This window comes from Prionailurus bengalensis, chromosome A3 (genome assembly GCF_016509475.1).
Source record: "Prionailurus bengalensis isolate Pbe53 chromosome A3, Fcat_Pben_1.1_paternal_pri, whole genome shotgun sequence".
NCBI lineage: Eukaryota > Metazoa > Chordata > Mammalia > Carnivora > Felidae > Prionailurus > Prionailurus bengalensis.
The window spans coordinates 87175440-87191100 of NC_057354.1; the positions used below are offsets into that span (position 1 = coordinate 87175440).

A 15661-nucleotide genomic window follows, 5' to 3' on the forward strand; every position below is an offset into this window, starting at 1 on the left:
CTCAGCTCTCATCTGTGTTGGCTTCAGCATTCCCCTTGGAGTGGCAAGATGACCACTTAGGAACCTCAGAGTTATTCACATTCTACAGGCTTGGCAACCCAGTTGGAAAAAAAAAAAAGAGAGAGAATTCACTTAATGGTTCCAACAAAAGTCCAGAATCGTAACTGGCCTGAATTTGAGATCATGCCCATACCACCTGCTGTTCTCTGATTGGCATAGTCATGTGTCCTCCCTCTGGAACCAAGGGATGGACTCGACTCCACCAAAACCCAGTCTGAGAATGGAAAAGGACATGGTCCCCCAAAGGAAAATCAGTATGTTCTAACCTAAGAAGAGAGAAATCATGCTGGGCAGTCAAAGTCCACTAAGCACTATTGTCCTCAAAGTTTGGAATAAGAGTGGATTTTAAAACTATACTGTAAGTTCTTCCATCAACTGGGTCTTCCTCCCTAAGACATGAACATGAGTCCTCATTTAGTGTGACAGTGGCTGGATTTGCCATGGTCCTACTCCAGCTGTTCAGAGAACTTGGCTTTTTGCTCTAGGGCACTTACTGGAGTCTTAATAGATGCTTAAATACTTACTCAGAGCAGTCTCTAAGTCCCAATACTTTGTGGAAGACTTTTCTGCCTCCCTTCAATTCCCAAATGAAGTGCCCTACTCAGTGCCGCTGTGGCCAGCGAAGCTGCAGCTCTCTAGCCCTTTGACCAGCATCGCAGGGTCTATGTAAATTATGAGGAAGAAAGGGAATAACAAGTCCTTTGTTGGGAAGTTCTCCTCCCCTTTTGGAGTCTGAACTGAAAATGGCTTCCATTGAGCAGAAAGAGGAATATCAAGGTAGTTCCTGAACTATCTAACAAATAGATCTCCATAAGAAGGATCTTGGGGGAGGATCAAGACTAAACATTCTATGAGTTGTACAGCAAGTACTACAGCAGCAATCAGATGTCAGCTGCAACCACTTTGTGAGCATGTTTTATTTTTTTTTTTAATATTTACTTATTTTGAGAGAGAGAGCACACATGCGTGGCAGGGGCAGAAAAAGGGAGAGAGAGAATCCCAAGCAGGCTCCACACCATCACCACAGAGCCCGACGTGGGTCTTAATCTCATGAACCGTGAGACTGTGACCTGAGCCGAAATCAAGAGTCAGATCCTTAACCAACTAAGCCACCAGCATCCCCAGGCATGTTTTAAAATCAGCCTGGATCCCCCCATCCAGTGACCCTCCCACAATTTCTGTGAATTCCCAGCAGCTAATGCTTTTGGCTATGATTCCAGCTCCTGTTGGAGTCCTTTTTGGCTATGACTCCAGCTCCTGCTGGATTTTTTATCTCACTCACATCACACTTCCTGAGGCTGATCTCTTTCTTCTGCTCTGAGCTGTCCCCCCAGAGGTGGGACTCAGCTCCCTTGTTCCATGCTTTATTGAAAAGAAAAAAATATGCACACACAGACAGACTTAAAACACTGTGTGTTCATCAGACTTTCCTAAATTTATGAAGAGACAGAGGTGTTTATTGTTATCATGCTTCTTGGCTCCTTTACCCTCTCCAAACATTGCCTATATTTAGGGGGGGGTCTTCCCTTCCCTCAGGAAACTAAATTCCCCTTATATTATTCAAAGAGACTTAGCTCTCTATCCCCCTTCCTCTGACATACAATGACCCATACCTGGAGTCAGCCCCACTGGGAACCATCCACTCCAGGTTCCACTCCTGACCAGCACTGAGGAACAAAAAGAAAATTTGAACTTCACTCTCTCACCACCACCATTCTGTACTGGTGAAGAGAATGGAATAACTTTTTTCCCCTATGAATATGAATTGGCCCACCTTCAGAACAGAACTGGCTGGAGTCAGTTTTGGTTTTAAATAGGTTTCTATTAAACCACTCTATGTAAACTCTCTAGCTCACAGAAAAACCTATGTTACGTCAGAAACAATTCCCATACACCCATACTGGGGTCTACTGACACTGGTAATGTTATTATGGAAGGCAGTGTTTCTGTCCCAAAATGTTGCCTGTCTTTGAAAGACAAAGAGGGGTTTTTGTTTTTGTTTTTGGCCTTGTGCCACCCTCTGATGGCATTCCTGATGCTTCCAAGCTAGAGTTCTAGAGCCTCAAATTCCAGGGAAATAGGTAAAACTATGATGTCCACTTCAAGGTCTCCTTTCACCTAGGTTGGCAGGAGCCTGAGACGAAGATTAAAACTGGCTGAGAGGCTTCCCCAAAGGAGAGGCAAGGACAAATGCAAAGAGCAGGTTTCCTCCCAAAATTCAGGCTGGCTCTAAGTCTTGCCTACCTGGGCCAAAAAAGGTAATTTTCTGTTTTCTTCCAAGGTAATGAGCAAGCAAAGCCTCTCAAGCAGAGGAGGCCCCAGCCCTTTCCGCTGCATCAGAGGCAACAGGCAGAGAGATTCTACAAGGCCATGAATACTAAAATGTAGCCAATCCTGGGAAAAAAAAGAATTCTGAGCTTTGAATTCCTTTGTTCCTCACACCAAGAGGTACAACTGCAGACACCATGGCCCAGTAGCCTCATTTTAGTTTCTGGGAAGGGAAAGGTAGTGAGGAGTCTCTAAATTCTTCTCAGAGGCTAAGATTTATAATACTAGATCAATCTTTTACATAAGAGGAAGACAAAAGTGGACATTTCATTCATTAATGTTGTAATTAGCAAAATACAGCCTTGGAGTGCCTGGGTGGCTCGGTCAGTTAAGTTCCCAACTCGTGATTTTGGCTCAGGTCATGATCTCATGGTTCATGAGATGGAGCCCCACATTGGGATCTGCTCTGCACTGACAGCGAGGAGCCTGCTTGGGATTCTTTCTCTCCCTCTGTCTCTCTGCCCCTACCACTCCTCCATGCACTCATGAGCTCTCTCTCAAAATAAATAAATAAACATTTTAAAAAATTAAAAAAAAATACATCCTTAAATATTTTTTAATTCCAAGGAATCTTTTAATAAAATTTAAAACAGTATAAATACATTCCAAATCAAATAGGAATGTTTTTTAAAAATAAATGGGAACACTGTATTCATATTGCTCTGCACCTGCTCCTTTTGCTGATAAAGTTACTTCAAAGTTTTCACAGCCACACAGTATTACATTGCACCATATTAATGGATATTTACCAACACAGTGAACATTCCTATCCAGAGGATTCTGTGCTCATTTCTTAAATGAAATTCCAGTTTCATCTGGAATAGATGAAATAGATAAGCTTTTTTAGATGAAATTACAGTTTGCCCTGCTGTGTCTCACCTATTGTATTCTTCACCCATTTTCTATTGGGTTTGTTTTTTTCCTTACTGATTTATAGAAACCTTTTATAGATTGTAGGCATTAATCCATCATCTATTACATATATTGCAAAAATTTTCTCCCACTCTGTTGGTTGTCTTCTAACTTTGTTTATAATGACTTTTTTTGCCAGACAGAAGTTTCTCATTTTTGTGTGGCAAAACCAGTTAAAAACAATTTAGAAAGTACTGCCATGGGAACAGTGCACCCTGAGCTCTGAGCCACACAGCCTCTTCTGCTGGGGGCCACACAATCTTGTTTGGATTCCTGTGCTGAAATGGTGGATTGGGCAATCATTTTCTGAGCTGTTCACTTCTGGTCAGGGTGGTGGTGTAAATGAATCAACTCAAGAAGGAGCAAAAAGAATTGCTAAGATTTGGTTTGTTTCCAGCTATTTGGAGGCCCTTTCTTAAATGTTTGGAATCATATACTAACAATGTCAAAAGAATCCTGAAACATCAAAAACCCAAAAACATCTTTATAAACAATAATCTGAGTGTTTCCAGACTCTTTTCAAACTGTGTGGGCTTTAGGGCATTGTTTGCTGTCACTGTGCAGGGAAAAATAAATTCCAGACCCCACAGGAACAAAAAGGCTCAAGAGTCTACTGACCTAGAGTTTTAAGCAAAAAACCATTAGTTTCCTTTCAGCCTCTCATAGATAGCACTGACTCAATCTGATCCTGAACAGTTCAAAAACCCCTTGTGGCCAAATAGGATTTTCCCTGCAAGCGTTCTTAGTCTGCAAACTCTGCCTAAAGGCCCAGTACTTTGTGGAGATTGTCCCACTTGGCCAGAGTCTCTCTCCTCCCACAATTCCACGGTATTGAGGCACACAGTGCAGGCCTAATAGATGGTTCTGGCCTCCTTCCCCTATCTGGGACCTGGCATTCCTTGAGGAACTTGGTTCCAGGCAGTGAAGGTTCTGCCATAAAATCATTTTTCAGTACCCAGTAGTACCAAGAGGAGAAACAGATGGTCTGTCTCATTGTGGCTTCAAAGCCATTACACCTACAACCTTACCAAAAAAATCCTTTCTTTGCCAAAGTCTGTACCAAACAACCACACTCTTCCTCACTGCTGTCAGCTCCTGACCTCTTGGTCATTAAGACCTTTGGCTCCTTGATCACAGTCTGCCTTTACACTCCAAGTCAGACCTTTTGCCTGGTAATGATCTCCTGTATCTTTCTACATTTCTACCTCTCCTTGTCTTTACTTCTACAGCTTCATTCTTCAGCTTCATTGAGATTTCCAGCCCCTTGACACCCAACCCCATCATTTAGTTGCCTATCAGTCCTTCCCTAAATTCAGTCCGTTCTCTAACCAACTGGACAACAACCACTTTATTACCAATATCCTAGACCCCCATTATTCCAAGTCTTCCACTTGCCCCACAAAACACAGCTCCCAGTTGAATACAAATGTCCTCTGCTTTAACCCTGCTGAATACGGCTAAAACCACGATTAAGTCATGAAGGCTGCTTCCTCTAAGAAGTCATTGTCTGCAACATTACCTAGTCCTTCAGTGCTACTCAGCTATCCACCTACATGTCTTCAGATCACGGTCATTAGCTCAACAGCTTTTAAAAACTAAGTCATTGTCCCCACTATACCACCTGCTCCTATCAGATGACTTTAATTTCTTCTGTCCAGAGAAAACAAAGCCAAACAGAAGGAAACTCCAACTTTCTGTCTCTCCCAAATCTCAACAAATCCCTCTGCCCCATCACATCCTTTGCCCCTATTAAATGAGACTAGAAAATGCTCAACGGAGTGCTAGCAAAAGGTAAGAAAGTTATAAATGGTGGTGATGGTGGTGACGGAGTTAAATTCAGTGGTAGCCTTTGTCCTTTCTTCAGTTCAAGTTTAATCTCTCCACCAGTGTTCAGGATATAGTAGACCCTTTCCCCCAGGGGCCTTGCTCAATTTTTTTTTTCTCTTTTCTACCTTCAACTTCTCCCTCTCAACTGGCTCTTTCCCCCACAGCACAGGGACATGCTTGGATCTCAAAAAATAAATAACCCTCCATAGACCCTGTATTCCCCCTTCACTTTTCTCATTTCATAAACAAGCTTCATGTAAGACTGGCCTCCATGACTGGGTCCATACCCTTGCCTCCATTTGCTAGCTGCAGAGGTACTGTCTAGTAAAAGAAAATGGACTGCTCTTATTTGCCAAAGTTCTGCTCTTTGGGAAACTGCTTTAGAGATTAGCAAAGAAGTACAGAAAATACATTATGTTGCTATTAATTCAAAGTTTTAATAATATGAATAAAAATAAATTTTAATAATATAAATGAGAATAGACTTACCTTTGTATCAATACTACCTCCAACTAGAGTATAAGCTAGATTACTTAAAATGTTCTTTAAAACACGGGGCACCTGGGTGGCGCAGTCGGTTAAGTGTCCGACTTCAGCCAGGTCACGATCTCGCGGTCCGTGAGTTCGAGCCCCACGTCAGGCTATGGGCTGATGGCTCAGAGCCTGGAGCCTGTTTCCGATTCTGTGTCTCCCTCTCTCTCTGCCCCTCCCCCGTTCATGCTCTGTCTCTCTCTGTCCCAAAAATAAATAAACGTTGAAAAAAAAAAAACAAAACAACAACAAAAAAAAAAAACAAAGAAATCCTGGGATGCCTAGCTGACTCAGTCAATAGAGCATGCAACTCTTGATCTCAGGGTATTGAGTTCAATCCCCACGTTGGGCATGGAGTCTACTTAAAAACAGGATAGGATAGGATAGAATAGAATAGAATAGAATAGAATAGAATAGAATAGAATAGAATAGAATAGAATAGAATAGAATAGAATAGAATAGAATAGAATAGAATAGAATAGAAAAAAATAAAATAAAATAAAATAAAATAAAATAACCTGTTTTCACAAAAGCACACTGATTCTCTAAATCTAAAAACTAGAAACAATCTCTCCTCTGAGTTCCCACAGCACTGTCTGTACCTGTAATACCCTACCACTTCATCTTCAGTTATTATAGAACTTTCTGCCGTTAATACATATTTGATAAATTAATATATTTTACAAGTACCTATTATAGATCAGATAATTTTAATCAAATAAATTCAAATCAATCTAATCAAATCAATCTAATATTGCCTAATTAAATCAGCCCCCCTGAAGAATCTCTATTGACATTTTGCTAACTTAATATAAGGCTTTTTTTTTAACACATTGAATTTAAAAAAGTTGCATTCAATCACTCACATCCTGCAATTTTTCACTTACTTAAATGTGCCTTGCAAAGTCTCAAATACTGAGGTCATTATCACTTTGGGTCCAGTCTGAGAGGACAAAGGTAAAAGTCAGTGAGGTAGGAATTACCCAATCCAAAGGCTGTGAGTGGGGCATTCAGGGGGAAGGAATGCATTTTTCCTCTCCCTTACCTAAAAAATACCCAAGAAATGCTCCTCCTGGAGGGACTGAGACTTCCTTTCACACAATGTCTACTCCATTCTGCTTCAATTACTTTCACATAATCTGAATGTCAGCTCAACAAAGACACAGCTTTGCCCTGCTGGACCTCCCAAAGTTTGCTCATATCTGAAATAAGGAAGTTTGCCTAGAAAATCTACAAAGTTTTTTATGTAAATAACTGCACATTACTTACAGTGTGAAAATCAAATTTTATTTTGAAAAGCAAGTTCAATTCTTAAAGAAACCCAGTTGTAAATTCTTTTGTGATACGAAAGAATCTTCACATCCACAACCACCCCCAACATAACTGTTAGATTATCTACATGAGACCAATAATTCTCCTAAAGCAGGACACTGAGATGGGTATTAGGAGCTTCTTCCAAAGCACTGACATTCCCGCCCACACAGTCCCTCTGTAGAAGCCAGTCCTTAATCCTTACCAAGGCAGAATTATGGGCTTAAAAGACTGTGCTAAGGGTAAAAAAAGGTAGCCAGGAATACATGCCAGGAAGCACAGGGCAGGGCCAGGTGACAGGCTCCAGTCCCTATGGAGCCAGAGCCAGAACCTCCCAGTTTGCTTTACCCTTGCAGAGGGTGTAATTTCCAGCAGGGCTAAAAATCGCCAATGGCATACAGCCAGAGGGCAGGGCCAGGCTGGGTAAGCAAAAGTCAGCGATGAGCCAGAGAGACTCCAGATTTAGAATGTAAGCATTAAAGAAGGGTAGTAGAGAGCCTCCTACAGAGGACTTATAAAAGTAGCTGCCCTCTTTGGGTAAGATCCAGGTTGCCAATAGGAAATCTCCTACCTCTATGGGCCTCATCACTTGCTCCAGAGACTTTCTCAGCAGCCTCATGTTTTTTAGAAAGAGATCAGCCTACTGATTTTAGAAACATCCCTCCCCTGTGGAGTCAACAGCTCAAGAGCAGAAACTTCCCATGGTACCTCTGTTTCCTCCCTCCCCAATACAAAATCCATGTGATAAGATTAGTCCCAAAACCACCCAAGCCAACCTATAGTATCAAGCTGTCGGAAGATTGTTTTACACAGTTCAACATGCCTCAGGGATAAAGATTCCTTCAGTCCTTGACTTGCTCACTCACTCATTCAGCCAGAGTTGTCTGACTGCCCACTATGCTCCAAGCACAGGGCTGCAAAGACACCTTACAGGATTCTTAGCAGATACCAGTCTAGCAATTACCCAAGAACCTCTCTAAAGTGGACCCTGTTGGTTCAGAATTTCTGACAGGAGATAACTTCTTTTTGTGTTTGTGCTATCAGGAAGGGGTTAGCAAAAATATTTAATTGCATAAATACGATTATCAGTTGGAAAACTGAAGTAACTTAAGAGAATTCTGATTTTCTACTCATTAAAGCACGTCGTCTTAGGATCTCTACTAGTTAGTACATATATACATAAGTGAATTAACATGTGACTCCAAAAGTAAACAAACTTAATGACTTCACAAAAAAAATTTTTTTCCACATAATTAAAGCAGATAAGACCTTCCCTCATAGGTCTAAGTCAATATGCTTCTACTATATTTCTTTCAAAAGAATGAAGCCAGAATTCAATAAACTACTAAGTCACCACACCAACTTGGCTGTAACCAAATTGGCCAACCTTACATCCAAAACACCTCCAGCTATTTGAAAAGATCAGGACTTCTTTTTTCCCCCTTAAGTTCAATAGAACACCCGACATTCTCTGGTTTAGAGGAATGTCAGGACCTACAAGGGCCAAGAGGATAGGACAATGACCATGAGTAGCATGGTATCTTCCCTGGCTGTCTTCTTCCTCTCAACTCTTCACTGTGGCTATCCCTAGCTCTAGGCTGCCACTTTTGCTCCAGTCTTTCCCTCCTTGGAAAATTCATCTCTAAAATGGAAAGTGGAGAATGAGAAACGGAATCTGAGGCCTCAATACCTGAGTTTGAGTCCTAATTCTACTCTCTGAGATTCAGTGTCCACATAAAGGAAGAAAAAAAATAATGCATAGCATACAAGACTGTGTTAGCCAAGTCACTATACAATGGCCTTTGTAAATTGCAGAGTGATCTCTAAACAATGTTGTGGCTGCTGTTTTACTATGGTGATTACTGCTCACTCCTACCTCCTCTCAAAGCTCTACTCTCAGGTTCCAGTTGACACCAGTACTACACACTCCTCTCCAGAGTCTGTTAAGACTACCAACAAGAAAGGGAGAACCAACACAATACCACCCTCACCCAAACATCTCAAAAGGTCAAATCTAGAGTCCCACTCATACTTATTACCTCTGCTTTAGAAGTACCTTTTTCTCTAAATGGGAATTCTTGGCCTACAGAATACTTCCTATTGGCCCTTGAAATTCAACTCCAAGAAACAAATTTGTCTCCCCCTTCTAGAAGAGTGGTTCTCCTTTCCAGCTACCCCCTTTTTGTCATGTCGAGTAATTTTCCAACTTCGAAGGGTAGACACACACTTTGACATAATATAACTAACTGTCTGGTTTCAACCAACCCACCACCTCAAGTCAGAATCTGTTTCCTTTTTCTTTTTTAAGATTTTATTTTATTATTTTAAATTTCTTAAAAATGTTTATTTTTGAGAGAAAGAGTGCAAACAGGGGAGGGGCAGAGAGGGGGGAGACACAGAATCTGAAGCGGGCTCCAGGCTCTGAGCTGTCAGCACAGAGCCCAGTGTGGGGCTCGAACTCACAGAGTGTGAGATCATGACCTGAGCTGAAGTTGGACACTCAACCAGCTGAGCCACCCAGGCACCCCTAAGATTTTATTTTTTAAGTAATCTCTACACTCCATGTGGGGTTTGAATTTACAACCCTGAGATCAAGAGTCACATGCTCTACCAACTGAAAAAGCAGGCACCCCTATTTTTTAAGTGCCTTTTTTTTTCTGAATCAGAAAATTTCTGTTAACGATGTGTTGTATGATTTTTTTTAAATATATACACATAGCTACAGCTGTATTTATTTCAATCAAAACAGGTTCATTTGCTACATATTTTTTCCTGTATATACTGTAGGCACCTTTCTATGTCAATAATTATAGATTGGGGAGCCTCAGCTCAGTTGGTTGAGCATCCAACTCGTGATTTTGGTTCAGGCGATGATCCCTGGGTTGTGCTGAGCGTGGAGCCTGGTTGGGATTCTGGATTCTGTCTCTCTCCTTCTGCCCATCTCTCCTGCTCATGTTCTCTCTCAGAAAAAAAAAAAAAAAAAAAAAAAAAAAATATATATATATATACACACACACAACTTATATATATCATATATATATACATTATATATTAATATATATTTATTATAAATATATATTATATAATATATATTTTATATATATTATATATAACATAAAAATATATTATGTATATGTATATGTATATGTATGTATTTACTTAATTTATCATTGTATGGACTTACCACAGTTTATTTGGCCAATCTTCTGATGGCCATTTTGACTGCTTTATAAATTCTGTAGTGACAAATATCCTCATAAACATATCTCTGTACACTTGCCATGGGGATAAATACCTAGAAGTCAAATTGCTAGTTTAAGAGTGTGTACTTCAAATTCGATACATACTGCCAAACTGAACTTCAGAGATTACATGAGTTCCAAACTGTAGTCAGTAGTAAGTATTTTTTTTCTTTTTAATATGTGTCAATCTAACAGCTGGAAAGTGAGGTCTCATTTCTATTTGTATTTTCTATATTGTAAGTGAAACAGCCTTCTTCTATAAGGTTTTACAAGTCATTTATTCATCTATGACTTTGGCCCATTTCCTTTTTGTTTTTACTTTTTTCCTATTGATTTATAAGAGCTTTGTGCACACAGATATGTTGAAAACTCTTTTTAACCAGTTTGTCAACTACTTTTTATTTTGCTTATGGTGTTTAATTTTTTTTTTTTAAGCTAATACCCCACACTTTTTCCTTTATCATTTCTGCCTTGGGTGCCACACTAAAATAACTCTTTTCAAGGGGCGCCTGGGTGGCTCAGTTGGTTGAGCGTCTGACTTCAGCTCAGGTCATGATCTCACAGTCTGTTGAGTTTGAGCCCTGCATCGGGCTCTGTGCTGACAGCTTGGAGCCTGGAGCCTGCTTCAGATTCTGTGTCTCCCTCTCTCTCTCTCTGCCCCTCCCCAGCTCACGCCCTGTCTCTGTCTCAAAAATAAATAGAAACATTAAAAATAAATTAAAAATAAAATAACTCTTTTCTGCTATACTTGTTACTTTAGTTTTTGTTAAGAACCTTTAACTGGGGTGCCTGGGTGGCTCAGTCGGTTAAGCGTCCGATTTCAGCTCAGGTCATGACCTCGGAGATTCACAGTTTGAGTCCCATGTCAGGGTCTGTGCTGACAGCTCAGAGCCTGGAGTCTGCTTCAGATTCTGTTTCCCCCTCTCTCTGCCCCTCCCCCCACTCACACTCTGTCTTTCTCTCTCTCAAAAATAAACAAACATTTTAAAAATTAAAAAAAAAAAAACACCTTTAATCTATCTAGAATTTATTTTGCTGGAAAGTGACAGGGTTTTTTTTTCCCCACCCAAATGGTTAGACATTTATCCTAAACACTATCCTTTCCCACTAAAACCTAGATCTGGACTTCCTAATCTACTTTGAGCTCTGCTCACCAAGAAAAATTCTTGTCTCCAGTTGGAATACTTTTGTCATTGCCCACAACAGGTTTTACGTAGGCTGCTGCCTATACACACATTGTTGCCTTTGCCTGGAACATCCTCTTACCTTCCCTACACAGTTCCTTCAAAACAAAACCATTTCTGAGATAAGAAGTAAATGCTGGGGTGCCTAGGTGGCTCAGTCCTAATCTCAGAGCATGTGACTCCTAATCTCAGGGTCCTGAGTTCAAACCCCAAATTGGGCATAGAGCTAGAAGAAGAAGAAGAAGAAGAAGAAGAAGAAGAAGAAGAAGAAGAAAGGAGGAGGAAGAGGAGGAGGAGGAGGAGGAAGAGGAGGAGAAAAAGAAGTAGTAGTAGTAGTAGTAAATGCTATTTAAAACAAGAAATGCTTTCAAAGGAGAGATATAATGTAAAAGAACACATCAGATACTTTGTGTGGCTAAAGAAGTAGATGAACTTTTTACTCATCTGAGCCATTCAGTGGGCTTTGGACATACAGATGTGAGTTTGGGAGAAAGAGTAGAATTCATTTATCTTGCATAATAGAGTAAGAAATATCTGGAATGTGGCAACAGAAAAAGAGAAGATTTTAAGGGATCAAAACCATATACATGGGTGATATGAATAGTAGTGAATCCCTAATGGAGAGGTAGACAAAAAAGGACTTTAAGGGACAGGGACAGCCAATATTAGAATTCAAGTTGCTTGCTTTGCTGCAACATAAAGTCTGCTACACACATAAAGGCTTTAGCTGGGAGATATTTGAGTTCTACATCTGGGTCAATATGGATGGAAACAGGTACAGCATGCTTGAGACGGTAAGACCATCTATAATCTGAACTAATTTGGTGGAAGAAAGAGCTCAAAATTAAAATGACCATCATACATGAGCTCCCAGGAATTTGAAGAATCTGGGTAAAGGAATCAGACCCCACATCTAGACTCCAGATGTAGAATGGCACTTTCAGCCAAATTTTTAAAGGAAAAGATAGCTCCTGCTAACTAATGGGTTACATAAGGATACTCAATCCTTAGAAGCTTTTAAAAAGAACCGAGTGAGGTTCAGTGCTGATTTGCAGAAGAAATCAGTGGGGGAGGAGCCAATTACTCTGCTTGCACAAGTAGTAAACTAAGGATTATACCCCATCCTTTCCTCACTCCACATGTTCCCATAGGGGTATTTTGGTCCCTACACCACTTAGGGTGTCCTTGGTCAACTCTCCCCTCTTCCATGAAAGTTTCTCCTAAGGTTTTAGCTCTCAGATGATTCCTTTCCAAAATGTCCATTTACTTAGAATCTGAACCTCAGTGTAACCTTTGTGGGTTTTTTTTTTTCTATTTGTTAACTTCTCTGTTGAATTCAGCTATAGATGCCTTGTAGACAAGAACTCCAACAAGAAAGAAAGAAAGAAAGAAAGAAAGAAAGAAAGAAAGAAAGAAAGAAAGAAAGAAAGAAAGAAAAGAAAGAAAGAGGAAGAGAAGGAAAGAAAGGGAGGGAGAGAATGAGAGGGAAAGACAGAGGGAAGGATGGACATCTAAACATCTTCCATTATACTCAGAGCTTCCTTAATTCCTGGTGGAGAAATAGTGGAAGATAGTGATGTAGAAGTAAGTTTACTAATGACCATGGATGGTGAGGCTCTAAGTCAAGAACAAAGGAGGAATAGGAATAGGAAGAAATAGGGGAATGGGGAAAGAGGATGGCATAATGAAAATACAATTTGGCTTGGGACACGCTAAGTTTAAAGTACCTAAGAGAAGTCTAAGTGGCTCAGTTGGTTATGCATCCAACTCTTGATTTCAGCTCAGGTCATGATCTAAAGGTCGTGAGATTGAGCCCTTGTCAGGCTCATGCTGGGTGTGGAGCCTGCTTAAGATTCTCTCTCTCCTTCTCCCCTTCCCCTGCGCATGCTCTCTCTCTCAAAAAACAAAAACAAAAAAACAAAACGATAATAAAATACCTTAAGAACCAGGTTATGATGGCAACTGTGTTTGGTCATCATGAGTCAGGAACTCAGAAGAGAGATTTAAGAGTTTTTAACATATCAGTGGTAGCTAAAACCATAAGCACAGGTGACATCACCCAGGGATAGTATATAAAGGGAGAGGAGAGGGGGCTAAGGATAGATTCTTAGGAAATGTCTTCATGTAGGAAGCCTGTAGGAGAAAATAAGCCTTTGCAGTTATAGGAAGTTATGGTTATCATGTCTGTAAATAGTCATGTGCCAATACTTATAAATACCTACAGATGGACCAAATAACTGGCTCTACAGAACACCTCTAAAGGCCCATTTCAAGCCTTCTTTCAACCTTGCTGTGAGCCCACTCCCTGATCTTCACAGTTAAAACCAGAGTATTTCAGAGGAAGTGGCAGAATGGACAAGGGCCATGGACCAAGGCCTCCAGAGTGGGGCTTGTGGGTGGAAGATGCTATGTTGGATGTTCAAAGAACATCATACCTAAGGGCAGGATCAAAGCTAAGCCTTTGTGTACAGTTTGTTTCATGATTAGCTCATCCAACCGAGTTAAGATTGGTCACAGATCTCACTCATGACAGTAAAGACACATACATCAGGGTCTCAAAGAAATTTTTTTAATCAGGAGTCTTAGTTGGAGATTTCTGTTTCAAGCGGTCTTTTCCTGGTTGTCCTGATTGACAATAGCATACAGAGGAAGTGGCTAGCTTCCTCTTTGGTTACCAGCTCTGCAGGCTGGAGCTCCTGGCACTTGGTCACCTACCTGCCAGATTTAAATGCTCTCCACCTGAAAGGCTGCCCTGCCCACAGTGCATGGGTTTATCTCCACTGGGGAGATAAGGATTGGGGGAAAAAAAATAGTCTGGCATGCCGATGAGCTATAGAGGGATTTCACAGGAAAAGCAGAAAATTTACAATGTCATAATCATTCTATCCCACTTGGCACTGATCCTATATGTGAAGTAAAAGTCCTGAACTAGCAGTGAGACTTGAGACTGACGCTAAGATGAATATTGCCAGAGTGGGAGCGAAGGGGTGTTCAGGAGTGCTAGAAAAATCCTTGAAGACCTCAAACCTGCGGAAAAAAGCCTTAGAGAAGCCTCCTTCCTTGGATCTAGAAGCTGATGATGGTATCACCCCATTCACTACTTCCTGTATCTGAAGGAAAAAGGAAGAAGATCCAAACATCCAAACTTGTTCTCCGAACAAGGAGAAAGAATGTAGAATTCTTACTCTTCCCCACCTTAGAGCTCCGCTCCAGATCAGAGCTGTCTTTATGCAGACACACAGTTAAGTAGTCAAATACATGATGTGATTCCTTCAGAAAGACTGGTAAATAGTAGGTGCTCAGTGGGCATTTGTTGAATGAAAAGCACCAGGAGAGATTTACTACTCCCAAATAATGTTTTTTCACTGACTGTTCACATTACCTTCACCAGGAATTCCTCCCATTTGATGTCCATTCCTTTAGTATAAAGCCTCATACTTTCCAAAACTGTGTTCCACCAAACACCATATCCTGTGAGATTTTAATATTCCTTCAAAAAAATGGTTCTCTGGTTAAATAAGTTCAGAAAATGTTATATTCTCTATTTCCCTTTTGAAGCCTTTTTTTTTTTTTAACGTTTATTTATTTTTGAGACAGAGAGAGACAAGAGCATGAACGGGGGAGGGTCAGAGAGAGAGAGGGAGACACAGAATCCGACACAGGCTCCAGGCTCTGGGCGGTCAGCACAGAGCCCAACGCGGGGCTCAAACTCACGGACCGCGAGATCGTGACCTGAGCTGAAGTCGGACGCTTAACCGACTGAGCCACCCAGGCGCCCCTGAAGCTTTATAAATACATATTAAAAGCTGTTTTTGAGGCAGAGGCAGTAGGAAAACTTGAATGAAGTTCAGGACAGGGCCTGACTAAGCTAAGAAGCTTGTTCCAGAAGTGCAGCTGAGCAGACCAGCATGACATCCAATTAGCCCAAAGAGCAGTAGGCAAAGTTCAGGGTGGTCAACAACTGGGAGATCTGTGCATGGGCAAGACTCTACCTACCAAAGCCTAGATACAAGAAAAGTCTCGGGGCGCCTGAGTGGCTCAGTCGGTTAAGCGTCCGACTTCGGCTCAGGTCACGATCTCACGGTCTGTGAGTTCGAGCCCCACGTCGGGCTCTGTGCTGACTGCTCAGAGCCTGGAGCCTGTTTCAGATTCTGTGTCTCCCTCTCTCTCTGACACTCCCCCGTTCATGCTCTGTCTCTCTCTGTCTCAAAAATAAATAAACATTAAAAAAAAAAATTAAAAAAAAAAAAAAGAAAAGTCTCTAGT

The 15661-nt window shown here is 41.0% G+C and overlaps 1 long non-coding RNA gene across 1 annotated transcript in view; it reads right to left on the reverse strand.

Annotated features, from left to right (window-relative positions):
* Positions 1–10157: 10157 nt before the first annotated feature.
* LOC122496961 overlaps positions 10158–15661 on the reverse strand; it is a 40240-nt gene continuing 34736 nt past the window's right edge. Inside the window, exon 7 of the long non-coding RNA XR_006300997.1 lies at positions 10158–10264. This is a non-coding gene — a long non-coding RNA (uncharacterized LOC122496961). The remainder of the gene's footprint in view (positions 10265–15661) is intronic.